The 13457-nt window shown below is 34.8% G+C and overlaps 1 protein-coding gene and 1 long non-coding RNA gene across 8 annotated transcripts in view; one reads left to right on the top strand and one right to left on the bottom strand.

Moving 5' to 3' along the window:
- MEF2C (myocyte enhancer factor 2C) overlaps positions 1-5540 on the bottom strand; it is a 163517-nt gene extending 157977 nt beyond the window's left edge. For 3 of the 7 annotated variants that reach the window (XM_057739595.1, XM_057739586.1, XM_057739601.1), the window contains exon 1: positions 5316-5494. The gene's annotated coding sequence lies outside the window, so the exon portion shown is untranslated. Of the gene's footprint in view, positions 1-5315 lie in introns of all 7 variants that reach the window. The other 4 variants (XM_057739609.1, XM_057739507.1, XM_057739499.1 and 1 more) reach the window with 3 other exon arrangements.
- Positions 5541-6083: 543 nt separating this feature from the next.
- The window catches only part of LOC130838766 (uncharacterized), a 136448-nt gene continuing 129074 nt past the window's right edge, over positions 6084-13457 (top strand). Inside the window, exons 1-2 of the long non-coding RNA XR_009049711.1 lie at positions 6084-6211; positions 6602-6663. This is a non-coding gene — a long non-coding RNA (uncharacterized LOC130838766). The remainder of the gene's footprint in view (positions 6212-6601; positions 6664-13457) is intronic.

Here is a 13457-nt window from a genome sequence, read left to right as displayed (position 1 = left end):
TGTCCTTTGTAATTACCTCTGTCTGCCGAGCAATCGTGAGGGGCCTTCACAACATGGGCCTCCCAGGCAACACAGGGATCCACATTCCCAGCCTTTTAGCCTTTCTCCAAACCCAGCTGCTGCCATTAACCTCTCTTGGATCCAGATATTTTTTAACACTTCAGATTAAGGGTTCTCTGCCACGCCTGCTTCTTGTACCAATGTTTTTCTGACACGAACAAACATATTCATGTGCTGGCTTTCTTTTTGTTAAAAAAAAGTCTCCCTACGGTATAGCACAGGGAACTATGTTCAGTATCTTGTCATAACCTATAATGGAAAAGAATCTGAAAAAGAATATATGCATGCATGTATAACTAAATCACTTTGCTGTACACCTGTAACTAACACAACATTGTAAATCAGCTATACTTCAATTTTAAAAAATAGAAAAAAGTCCCGTTTTATAAAACTGAAAACATTAAATGACCATTAAGTCCTTTGTGTCAACTCAGCCTTTTAGAATACACTGAGAAGTTCAAAGCGATGTGTGATAATATCATTTTGAGGATAAGACCTTTCATGTTTTGTTACCAGGATACCCAGTGGGAAAAATATGGCCAGCTGGACAGTAGTGTATTACAAAATGATTTTGTTTTGCCTGCTGATTTCATAGGTTAATACTGGCGTTTTAATTATTTGGAATGCTGACATGGTGGGCTACTTAAAGCAATAGGGAGAGAGCAGGGCATGCCATTGCAGACAGTCTGCAATATGGCTTAGAAACCTTTTGGGACTTCACACCATAGCAAAACCCCTTCTCTTGGATAACTAAAACTTCCTTTCCTATGATTTACACACAGCCCAGCAAAGAGTCTCATCTATTCAATAACCTCACAGAGGTTACATGACTTGTTTCCAGTTACAAAATTACTAAGTAGTGAAAGAGAGACTACAGTTTAGCTGCCTGCTTCTGCTCTGGTGCTCTTTGGACAGCAGTCTTCAGCTTTAAGGAGAAAACATTTATCCTTCGAAGGCAGACCAGGGACAAGTCATTCACTTTCACTAACACCCTTTTGAGATGTAGGGAGATGACTGAATTTATTTGAAAGTCTTGTGGTTTTGCATATTTTGCTATGACACTCCTGTCTTTCCCGATTGTTAGAAGTGGATATTATTTACTGATTATTTTGCTTGCAATTGATTTGCATATTGTTATTGCATACTGTTAAATGGTTTGCTGATTAATGACTAATGTTGATTTGGACTAAATGTAATAGAATAAGCAAATTCATTTGTAAATTTAGATATATGATTTAGTTGCTAAATGGTATCATAGAGCTGTTGGAGATTATTTTAGACGAATTCCTTGCAGGGAAACCTTGCCTACGTTTTCCTCCCATGTCCTATATCAATGTTTTAAGTTCCCCCTTCCTTTTTAAAAAAATTCATTTCCATGTCTGGATTTTAAAGCAAACACTTCTCAAAGGCAAATATTTCTCCAAAGGCCAGAGTTAATGTAAATTATTTTAAATTCAGAACGTGGTAGATATCTCCTAAACAATTTCTTTTCTGAAGGGTCAGAAAAAATTCGAATATATTTTCATGACCTTGAATCAGTGTGTTCTGCAGTATTATCAAAAAATTATAGCAATATAAATTTTTATTAATATAATTAATAATTATATGAATAAGTATCAGATATTAATACAGGGTTATTGAGTTATAGAATTTCTTAGCTGTTAGGAAACACTTGCTGATGAAGCCTCTGGGGTCCAGAGAGGTTTAGTAATTAACACACATACATACACAAGCTAGTTAGTTGTTGAGTCAGTTATGTGAAGGTTTAATATATTCTGCACTTTGGTATTATATATATGCTTATACTTTGGTATATTTGGTATTTTTAATTATCCCCTAATATATAAAAATTTTTTTCAACCGGAACTTTTAATTTCTGCATTCTAAACATATATGCTGCCATTGATTATATTTTATTTCTACTGCTTCATATACACCATAAATATTTTCAGTTTGGAAATCAGTTTAAATGATAAACAGAATCTAAAAAAGAATTTATACCATAGATATTTTAATGTGTTTTTGCTCTTTTTTAAAACTACATTTTAATATGCTCTGATAAAACTATCTCTTAGTAGGGTATTAAATTTGGTAACTGAAAATGGTTCTCCAAAGGAATGTAACTCACATGAATTTTCCATGTGCTCTTTTTTACTTATAGTTTTACAGTCCACATGTTTAAATCTAACAGAAAAAAAAACCAAAACCCACTGGATATGAAGTTGTCACAAGGATCCAAGTCCGCATCTACATCCTCAGGTTGGTGACCTTGGGTAAATAACATTTTTGTGCTTCTGTTTCATTTTCTTTAAAATGAGTAGTTGAAAGCTTCAGACTCTTTCAAAGATTCTGTGAGCTTAAAAGGAGATTTGATTGAAAGAAATGTGTGGCTGTCATTACCTGGCTGCTCAGTATTTTCATGGACACATACTTGTTACATACATCTGAAGTTTCCTTAAGGAAATTAACTCTTTGAAGATGTGACATATGGATATCGAGAGAAGTGGGATAAGTAAGAAAAAGAAGGGGAAACAAGTTGGTGACAAAGGAGGCAGGGTAGGCAATTAAAATGATTCCTCTTTTACTTCTTTATATCTACAGTCTAGCTATTCCTATTTGAAAAATTACTGGCACCAGGTATTATCAACAGGGATGAGTAATATGTAATTTTTATCTTTACTGGGTTACATTTGGCCCACAGACAGTTGACAGCTGTCAGTCAGGTGACTGGTCAATGAGGAGGTACATTTAAAGCTGCCAAAATATTTTTGTTTCTTTAAATACTTACAAGTAAACCATTTTAGCTGGAAACTTCTTTGTCCTGAAATTAAATAGATTGATATTCAGAATATAATTTATTGAAGTTAGTTGCCAGGAGAACCAAGATTTTCCTTATGAATATATAAGGTAAACAAAATATTTTTCAAATGCCTTTCTGAAAGGGGAGAATAATTTTTCTCCATTATAAGCTGTCCTTAAGATATGAAGAGGTATTGCAAATAATGCTTAAAGTGCACGTGTTTTACAACTAAACTTTTAGGGCATATATGATCATTACAACTTTAAGCCAAGTTTTTGACTAAGACTTATTAAAAGAAACCATTCCTATGCATTGTGGGAGCTGGCATAGGTATTTTCCTGACATGAAAGTTGAAAGTTTATCAGAAAGGACAAGCGTAGTTGCATGTCGAATTAGGAGTTAAAGCTTTTTCTTGTAATTAAAAGAAAATATCGTAGAATTTTAAATTAAGTCAGCAATTTAGGGCAGGGTTAAAATTATAAATTTTAGTTGTTTAGAAATATCTGGGCTAGTCCTAACATTGTTTATAATAGGTTCAGTCACACTGAAATAATTCACAAGTCATAAAAAATGATTTGGAAGAAGCGTTTGCATTGCTTATACTTAGTGTTAATGACAAACAGTATTATAATTATAGCCAATTGTATTTCACATAAAAACTTAAATGTAATTCTGAGGTTGACTTAAAAGTGTGTTCAGTTTTGCAGTAGTCATCTTTAAAATCGAGTACTTTGATTCTTTCAGAATATAGTATTTAACAGATGACATAAATAAATAAAAATTAAGTGCATGTAGTACATATTCATTCTTTAAGAGACTGATGAAGTTATCTAAAAAGTTCAGTGGCCATGGTTACTCAGGTGCCAGAATCAATATGATGAAGATGACAAAATATCACATAAAAATAGCAGTTTGAAACTGCAATAAATATATTCCTTTTAAAAAAATAAAATATGCTTTTTCTCAACGTATTCTACTTGTAATGATTTATAATGAGAATCAGATTTGAGTTTTGAGGTTTCAAAATATGGTTTCATTAAGATGTAGATAAGATTATGTTTTAAAAATATTGGATTTTTTGGTGGGGTGGAAAATTTCTAATTTTTAAAACCACAAATATTTCATAATTTCAAACAGCAATTAAGTTAGTCTGAAAAAGTATGATACATAAAAATTTGTGACACATCTGTGTCATCATCGATCTGAAAATTGTTTTAGATACAGTGGTCATTAAAAAAAAAATCAGATCTTATTTTCCCACTATGTGACAACGTGTTAAATATGTAGATTGAAAATTATTTACGGGATCGTTGGAATAAAACAATTGCCTCATAGTATTAATTTATATTGGTAGGAGCATTTCTCTTCTTAAGCATCAATTCTACCCCCCACAGCCCAGAAAATTGATTTTATGCATAATAATTTATAGCATTCTTGATCAATGTATGCTGTGCATCTTTTACATTCATTAGTCCATGTTGCTTGTGAATATGGAATTTGGTTATTAAAATGGTTTCATATGTTTACTATGTATAGTCCCTAGCTTTAAGCTCTTTATTTGCTTAAATAAATGTTTTCAATTTGCTATAATATAACAATTTGTAGAGAAATGCTGTGAAGCATAGTTAAAAGAATGAGTCCTTGAAATAGAATCACTTTTTAAAAATATGTCCTAACATGTGGTCTCATTTTTCCATATTTTGCATTAATTAAAATCCTATTCTAAAAAAATATTTTTGCCTAAACTTTTGAATTCACAAAATAAAAATACCAAATATATAAATGTACTAATTTTGGAAATCAGTGACGTAAAAACATGCTTCAGTAGTGTATTGATTGTTTATTCTGAAGATTTTTCTCTAAAGAAACTCTTTGTAATGAGAAAATGTTGCCGCTTCTAATTATTGAATATTCTGTGCAATACATGTTTTTAAAAATGTATTAAAAATAAAATTAATTTTATATTCTCTCTAATCATATTCCTGTCACATGCATGCATAAAAAAATTCTAGCCCATGCAACTTTTGAAAAGAGCATGTACCATTTCACATTTTTATTTGGAGACTTATTGAAAAATAACAGTTTATTTAGAATGAATAGATTATGACAGAATTAGATAAAAGGGATGAAATGATATTTATGCATTTATTTGAATAGTCTAGTATCATATATAATTAATTCTTCATCTTTCAGATACTGAAGAGAGTAATGAAAGAGACCAACATTAAAAATATAAAGTATTTTCTTTCTAAAAAACTTTTTTTTTTACTCTAAAAATTGTCAAATGATAACAGCCTTATTTTCTACGCCAGGAAAACCCACTGTTGAGTTAGTTGGCTCTGATTCCAATGGTCTCATCAGCTTTCTGAGTGTAGGTACCTCAGCAGTGCCTCTTCCAAGATAATAAAATCAACTTTTAGAGATTAAAAAATGTATTTTGGCAATTGAAACTCACCAGCGCCTTTCTGCTTCTCCAGGAAGTTGTACCCGTCAGCACCTGCTGAGGGCTTTGTTGTCCAAACTCTGACAGGTAAAAAAATTCCTGTAGAATAAAGCCAGACCAGCTGGCTTTGAAGAGAAACCCCCCAGTTTGGGCTGCGTTTGCCTCCTCTCCTTTTCTATGAAGACCCAGGCTTTCCCCCCTTGATCGTCAAGCCGTAAGATGCGTGATCCCTGTGCACAAGTGTCTGGCAGGCCGAGGTGCACCTGTTCCTGTCACTCTGGAGTAAATTTAGCTGTAAAGGTATCACTGACAACCAGACCTTTGTCAGTGCTGGCAAAAGAACACAGAATTGCTTTCCTCCCCTCCCCCCTTCCAAGCCCATTCGCTGCTGGTTCAAATGGAAAATATCAAACCGGAAGTCTATCCAAAAATCATTCCTGAAAAATGAGATTGCTTTCATATGGTAAAAAGTAAGTTTCCTAATTTCACACAGACTTTAAAATTACATTTCCAAGAATAATCTTGGAACAAGACGAGTTTTTGTTCAATTAATTGTGGCTGGAAAATTTTTAATGGAAACATAGCACACACTTACTTCATTTCAGGTTATTAAATTGTGTTAAGCATTAAAGTTAGTTGCCATTCTTTGCTGTAGCTCATTTGTTCTTTTCGATCCAAAGAAATATTAGAAGGTTGAAACTCATCACATAGGAGGGATTAATCATGCTACCAAAATTAGAAAGCATGTAGTTCTGAGAGACTGAATGTCAAAATTGTATGCTCATAGCACTTAAACGATTGGGAATCGAAGATCCCACTACGACATTTAAAATGGCAGCTAATGTCTGTGGAAACCCTGGATGTTTAGGCGCAGGCTAAAGCTAGAGTTCTCTTACCCTTTGATTACGGTAAGGACATTTACATTTATGTGAAGTTTTTAGATTAATTTATTTATTGATGCTTTGAGAACAATTCCTTTTGAAGGAAAAGAGAGGCAGGCAGTGTTCATTGCTAGGTCTGACACAAATATAGTAGTGAAGATGTATAAAGCAGCCCAAGGAGTAATGTGCTTAGCCATGACATTCAGCGCTTCTGCTTTATTAATTATGATTTCTTAAGTGGTGTTAAAAAGAGTTGTGCAAAGTACCTGTTCTACCATATTACTGCCATTTACAAGGGTTGGGTGTGATGAGAAAAAGAAATCTGGGTCAAAATCAAAGGTGCTTTGTAAAATAAACAAAGTTCTTATTTACTTACTATGTATAAACAGCCACTCACCAAGCCTCATTTCTCCACAGGGCACCACTTTCCGATAAAAACATAGACCTGAATGGCATCATCCAGTATCCAAGGAAACCATGTAAGTACCTCTCTCACTGTGTACTTCTCTTATTCAGAGTTTAAAAGCTAGCTGAGTACTGAATAAGTGAGTGTTTTTATTTAATAATTATGCGGGAGGTACTTTTTAGGAGCTTGCTAAAAAGAAACAGGTTCCTGATTGTTATGTGCATCATAACAAAACCCTTAAGTTTTCATCATATTTCATAAAATTTTGTGTTTAGTCCCAACCTCTCCATCAATTCTCATTCTTAGGTACAAAACAGCTACTCAAAGTCTTAATGAATTGAGAGTTTCAAACTTTTCCAAGACCCATTAGTGTCTGAGAAGCAGTGTTTCAGGGGCCTTGTGCCAGAAGTAACTACCTAATTGTAATAAAACTTCTTAAATTTTAACAATTAAGAAAAAGGACTTGGAAAGTGATATTTTGTTCGTAAACATTTGTAGCAATTTATTTGGTTTTAGACTTGCTTGGGGAGTGAGTAAGTGAGCAAAGAGGGAGGTTAAGTATTTAAATTGACCCAAAGAATCTTGAAAGCAAGTGTAGTTTCCAAAGTGCAAAAATCTGTTTGCAGGATGGTTTGGGAGGTTGGCGTATTATTTTCATTCATTCATTCATTCTTTTTTTTTTTGCCCCCAAACTAAGGTATCTTTCTGTAGCTAATTTCAAGGCTTTAATTAATTTTCAGGAACTATGGAATCTACTATGGAAAATTAGTTTCGAAACAACACGCTATTCTGGAGAAAGATCCATTTATAAAATAATTGGATTATTCTATCAAGTATTTCTTTACCTGGACTTTATTATGTTTTTCATATTTGACCTTTCTACTTTTAAAATCAAATCATTTTCAATACTAAATGATTATTCATTATAATTTACTTTTTAATGAAAATACTTAAAAGTATACTTATACAGTTATAGACCTCTTTTTTTACCATTTGGATCAGCTATATGGTTTAACTAGTCTTTTAAACACAGACATATTACTTTTCATCAAGATTTTCAGGAGTTGCATTTAAATGCAGCTGGTTTAGCCCTGTGGTTTGGGAATTCTTCATATTATTTGTATTTACTTTTGTTCTGTTTTATTTCCATCTTTGCTCTGCAGCATGGTTCCTTGCTAAACATGAATGACAGAGATGATCTCACTCACAGTTTCTCTGATGAATTAGACATACCCTTCACCTGGTTGGAGGACCTGGCTAAGCTGTGAGGTTTTTGTTTTTGTCTTTTTTTTAATGCTAGTTACAAACTTCACAAGTGTGGAGTCGGAGGTCTGAAGTACTGCCCTCTAAACCAGGGATTCCTTGCCACAAAATAAAGGTAGGGCCATTGCTGGGTAAACTTGGAAGCAGAGCAGGGTTAGAATAGATCGTTATAAAGAAAGACAGTGCATCTTTATCCTTGCCCTGCCACTAGGTTCATCAGTACCGTTTATGTAGAGAACGAACTTGAGGACATGGCAGGGGTTGGGGGTGGGGGGTGGGTAGGTAGGGGAAGCTGGGATGAAGTGAGAGTAGCATTGACATATATACACTACCAAATGTAAAATGGATGGCTTAGTGGGAAGCTGCTGCATAACACAGGGAGATCATCTGGATGCTTGGTGATGACCTAGAAGGGTGTGATGGGGAGGGTGAGAGGGAGACTCAAGAGGGAGGGAATATGGAGATATATGTGTAAATATAGCTGATTCACTTTGTTGTACAGCAGAAATTAACACAACAGTGTAAAGCAATTGTACTCCAATAAAGATCTGAAAAAAAAAAAAGAAAGAAAATGTAGATTGAAAGGGAAAACGAGCCAATGTTATAATTCCTTATCCTGAGGAAATGGAATTTTTAAAAATTCCATTCTCCTTTTAATGAGAGGAAAAAGAAAATACTGCAGTGCTTATGGCACAATTTTGACTATTTACATTAGAATATAGATTTTCCAGAAAAATCATTTAAATGTGATATGTTTAATTCAGCATCCTATATCAAAGAAAAAATGACTTAATATAAATAAATTGATATATGCACATCAGTTCATCAGTAGTGGTCCCTCTAACAAAGACCATCATTATTCAATAGACCCTTCTGTGATGATGGACATGTTCTCTATTTGTAGTGTCCAGTATGGTAACCAGTGGCCATATGTGTCTGTTGAGCCCTTGAAACGTGGCTTGTATAATGGAGAAATTGAATGAATTTTAAATTTTATTTAAGTTTAATTACTTTAAATTTATATAGGCCATATGTGACTTGTGGCCACTGTACTATATTTTGCTTTTATCAGAAATTAAAATACCCTCTTGCAAAGAATTTTTAATCCTTTGGTATTCTATCATACAATATCACTTTTTAATATTTGCTTTAATATTTGAATTATCATTGTAGTGAAATTTTTATAACATTTCCCAGAGATAAATGTTTTTAATACTGTTGATGAGAAAACATTATAATATTGTTTTATAAGCCTGGACTAGCAACGTTTAAAATGTACATTGTAAACAAGACTCTGTCTAAAAAGAAAAACACTTTAATGAAAGTTCTAACTCTGATGATAAATATTTTGAAAATTTCATTTACAATTTCTGCAATACATCCTTGCAGATACTTCCCAAAATGTAACCAGGCTACACAAATGCTCACTGGTCTTGATTCCCCAAAGTTGATTTTGCTTCCAAAGCACACATCAGGTTTAAAATCTGCTCCGAGGGCCTTTTCTGACATTTAGTGAAAATGAACATTAGGATGTATGATGATATTTTAATAATAGTACTAGCACAGTAGTATTATAGACAAAATAATTGCCTAAAGTACTGAGATTTCAAAAATTACATTGATTTTTTTAAAAAATTAGTAAATCAACTCATTTCTTGCATATATGTAGGATATTGGTTATTTGTAGGATAGTGAACTATAGACCATGAGGAATTTTTTAAAATGAAAAATATAATGCTCATCCTCTTAGGAACTCCATTTATTGGACTTGGGCATATCCTTTTGGAGGGAATGATTCAGATAAGGCAAGAAAAGAGAGGAGATTTCTTTTGGCAGAATTTTGAGCAAGCTACTCAAAGTATCCCTCTTACTTTCAAAAAAAGAAAAAAGAAAGAAAGAAAAAAAGAAGAAAAGAAAGAGCAATTTCTAGATCAAACATACTTTCTAATGAATTATTTGACTTGAGAAAGAATTTTGGACATCTCCAAAGGTTCCTTTCCCCTCACCTCAAAACCCAGAAACTAAAAGGTGTGAGCAGTAAGTGGAGTTGTTAAGCAAACAGTAAAGGTAGGAATGGCCAAATGGAGTGGAAGGAGCTGTGCTGCAAGGATGCTGTTGGAAGGACAGCAGTCACACGCTCTATTAGACTTCTCACACACCTCGCCTTATTAAAAGAACAGGAAGAAGTAACAACCACATTTATAGACCCAGTTTTTTGGTCTCCTTTGATGTCTCTCGGTGTCTTAGGTTAGGTAGTCAACCACTCGTGTACTGTCAGGTTTTCAGAGAGAAAGAAGGTCGGTCCTTGCTTAACAGCCAGTATTCTGTGTGAAGACATGGGCCTCCCGTAAGGAAATCTGACAAATCACAGTCTTCAATGTCCTCTTAAAATATCATCTCTGATACCTCTGTGTCTGAGAAATTGTTTTCATTCAGAAACATAGACTGTGACCTTTGAGTCCTTAACTACCACCTCAATTATGTATTTATTTGTGTATTTTAAAGTTTATCTAATTTGTTATATGAAATTTCCGGACATATTCTTAAGTAGAGAGAATGGTATGAACTTGCATACAACTACACCTGCCTTCAACAGCTATTATCTTGTAAGTAACTGTTTCATCATATCCCCATTACTACCTTTCACCCATATCCCAAATTATTTTGAAGCCAGTTCCAGACATGACATCACTGCATCATTTGATATTTCAGTAGGTATCTGTAAAAGATTAGGACTTTTTTTAACTTGAGAAAATGAACCACATCTAAAAAATACACCACGTTGAAAAAGTCAGTATTTCTTATTGCTATCAAATAGGTACAATCACTATTCAAATTTTCCCAATTGTCTCAAAAATTTTTATAATTACTTTTTACTGTTTGAAACGGAATACATATAAGATCCATACATTGCAATTGGTTGATATTTCTCCTCTCTTTTAATCTATAGGTTTCCCCCTCTATTTGTTTTTCCTTGTTTGTTGAGAAAACTGGATTGTGCTTATAGAGCTTTGTATTTGCTGATGCATTCCTGTGGAGTTGTTTAATAAGCTCCTCCGTCCCATGCCTTTCCTATTTGTTGGTAATTAAGACTAGGAACTTGACCAGATTCATTTGGAGAAGACTGGGCCAAACTACTGGTTCTCTCTCTGTTTCAGATGTTAGCAGGTATTGATCACTGCTTAGATCCATTTATTCCTTAGGGTTAAGGAATACCCAGCTTCGGGTGGTTTCCTCACACATTTGCCCAGATCAATACTCTGCTAAACTCCCGAGTGGGACTCTCTGCAGATCTTAGGAGAGCTTTCTCTGTGCAGCAGCTCTCTGCCACGTGCTCTAACCTGGGAGCTGTAGCCGCCTTGTTCTGCCATGCCTTCAGTTCTGTTTCCTCATCTCAGGGAGTTTGTGTCCCTTGAGTTACCCTCCCTGTGCCACTGCCAAGAAACCCTCAAGGCAGTAAGCAGGGCATTCATAAGATTTACCTCCTTGGCTTCTCATCCCTCAGGAATCACTGTTCTTTGTTGCCTGATGTCCTGTGTCTTAAAAATCATTGTTTCATGTATTTTATCAGAGTTTGTTGGTTGTAATTTTAGGAAGGAGGGTACATCCAAGCCCCTCTTAGTCCATCTTGGCTGGATAGGAAGTCTCTCCAATTGTTTCTTAAAAAAAGTTTAACCATAGCTTATTAATTCAAACACTATCTTAACATGAAGCTCAGTATTTGAAACAAAGTGGAAAATGTTGGAATTGAAGTGTGTGTGTGTGTACTTTGGAACACTGCTGAAGTCTTTAAACTGCCAGCGCAACTTCCAGGACCTCTTGCTGATATTTTTCCTCCCAATTAATTATGCTTTCTCCACAAGATGAGCTCTGTTTTATTTTTGGCCATTTAGAGGCAATTTTGTGGTTCTTTCATTCATTCCTTCAGCAAATATTTTGAGTACCTACTATGTGTTGTATAAAGTGTCATAGATACAGTGATGAATAGGACACAATATATCCCCTTAAAAATCTTGCCATTTATTCTCACACTAAAACTTGTACATGAATATTCATGACAACTTTATTAATTAATAGCCCCAAACTGGAAATACCTAAGTGTCCATAATGGATGCATGGTTAAACAGACAGTGATGTATCCATAGTATGGAATACCGCTTAGCAATAACGAGTAATCAGCTATTGCTGTGGGCAACAACTTGGCTGAACCTCAAGGAAATTGTGCTGAATGAAAAGAGTTTATCTTAAACAGATACATTATTGCTTTTTTCCATTTATATAACAGTTCATAAAATAACATAATTATAGAGATGGTGGACAGATTAGTGGTTGCCAGGGGTGAAAGGGGAGGGGAGGGAGTAAGTGTGGACATGAAAGGGTAGCCTGGGAGTCTGGGTGGTGGCACAGTCAAGTGGTTACTCAAAGCTACACATGTGATAAGGATGCATACAGCTACGCGCGTGTGCACACACACACACACAAATAAGTGCATGCGTAACTGGTGAAATCTGCGCAAGCTTTGTGGATTGTACCAGTGTTAATTTCCTGATTTTGCTATTGTGGTTATGTGAGATGTTAACACTGCGAGTGCGGAGAGGGGCTGGGGGAAAGGTACACGGCACAGGACACTTCTTTACACCTTTCTGTGAATTTTTAATTATTTCAAAATCAAATAGTTTTTCTTAAAAATCGTGCAACTTCATGGAAGATATAAGGAATGAAATAGCCAGTTACAATACATTGTAATAACACCCAGTTAATGGGAAGTACAATGGAGTATGTGTATGGAGGGATATCTCATTCCCAAGTCCAGAGGCAATGTCTCTGCTGCTCCCTCGTCTCCTACAACTTCCTAGTCAAGCCCTGCTTCTATTTGAGGGACATGTATTAGCGGTAAAGGACTTGCAGAAGGCTTGTGAATAACCCTCCTCCTCCCTCACCACCCAGAGCGATGTGCCCTACACAGTAAGGCCTCAGTAAAATATCTTCACCATACAAGGCAAACATTTTATAAGGATGAGCACGTATAAAGTAACAGGAGTCTCGTGTTCTCACAACATGTTCAAATGTAAGTTCAAAGACGTATTCCAAATTTAAATATCAATGAGTTTTGGATTACACACAACTCTGGCTGATCTCAGGCCCTGTTCTGCCATCAACCCCCATCAGCCAAAGCTTTACTCTGACCTGTTTAGAAATAGCCTTTGTGTGTGAGGACAAACACAGAGCTGCAGTGGGTTTTGTATGTATATTGTCACTTGCTAGTAAAAATGTACTTTAATTCAGTGATAGATTGTCACATATTTTGAGTTTTCTTAAGTTATAAAAGTTTTTTCCCCCTTGAAACTAAGTAGAATATATATCTTATTTCTGATATGTTGGGGGACATATTTTGGTTTTATTCATATTTAGTAGAAAGCACTAGAAAAGCCACTCAATGTGAATTTATAGTCTTGTCACATGGTGACAACTCAGTTGTCTTAGAATTTTTATTAGCCTGTGTCTGTATTTCACAAACCCATGCCTAGGTGGGCTTACAATATATAAGCTGGAAATATTTTAATGTTGTTGTTGTTCCAGAAACTACCCCTCCTCTCAGTGTGA

Source organism: Hippopotamus amphibius, chromosome 1, assembly GCF_030028045.1.
Source record: "Hippopotamus amphibius kiboko isolate mHipAmp2 chromosome 1, mHipAmp2.hap2, whole genome shotgun sequence".
Taxonomy (NCBI): domain Eukaryota; kingdom Metazoa; phylum Chordata; class Mammalia; order Artiodactyla; family Hippopotamidae; genus Hippopotamus; species Hippopotamus amphibius.
This window is presented reverse-complemented; position numbering and strand designations above follow the sequence as displayed.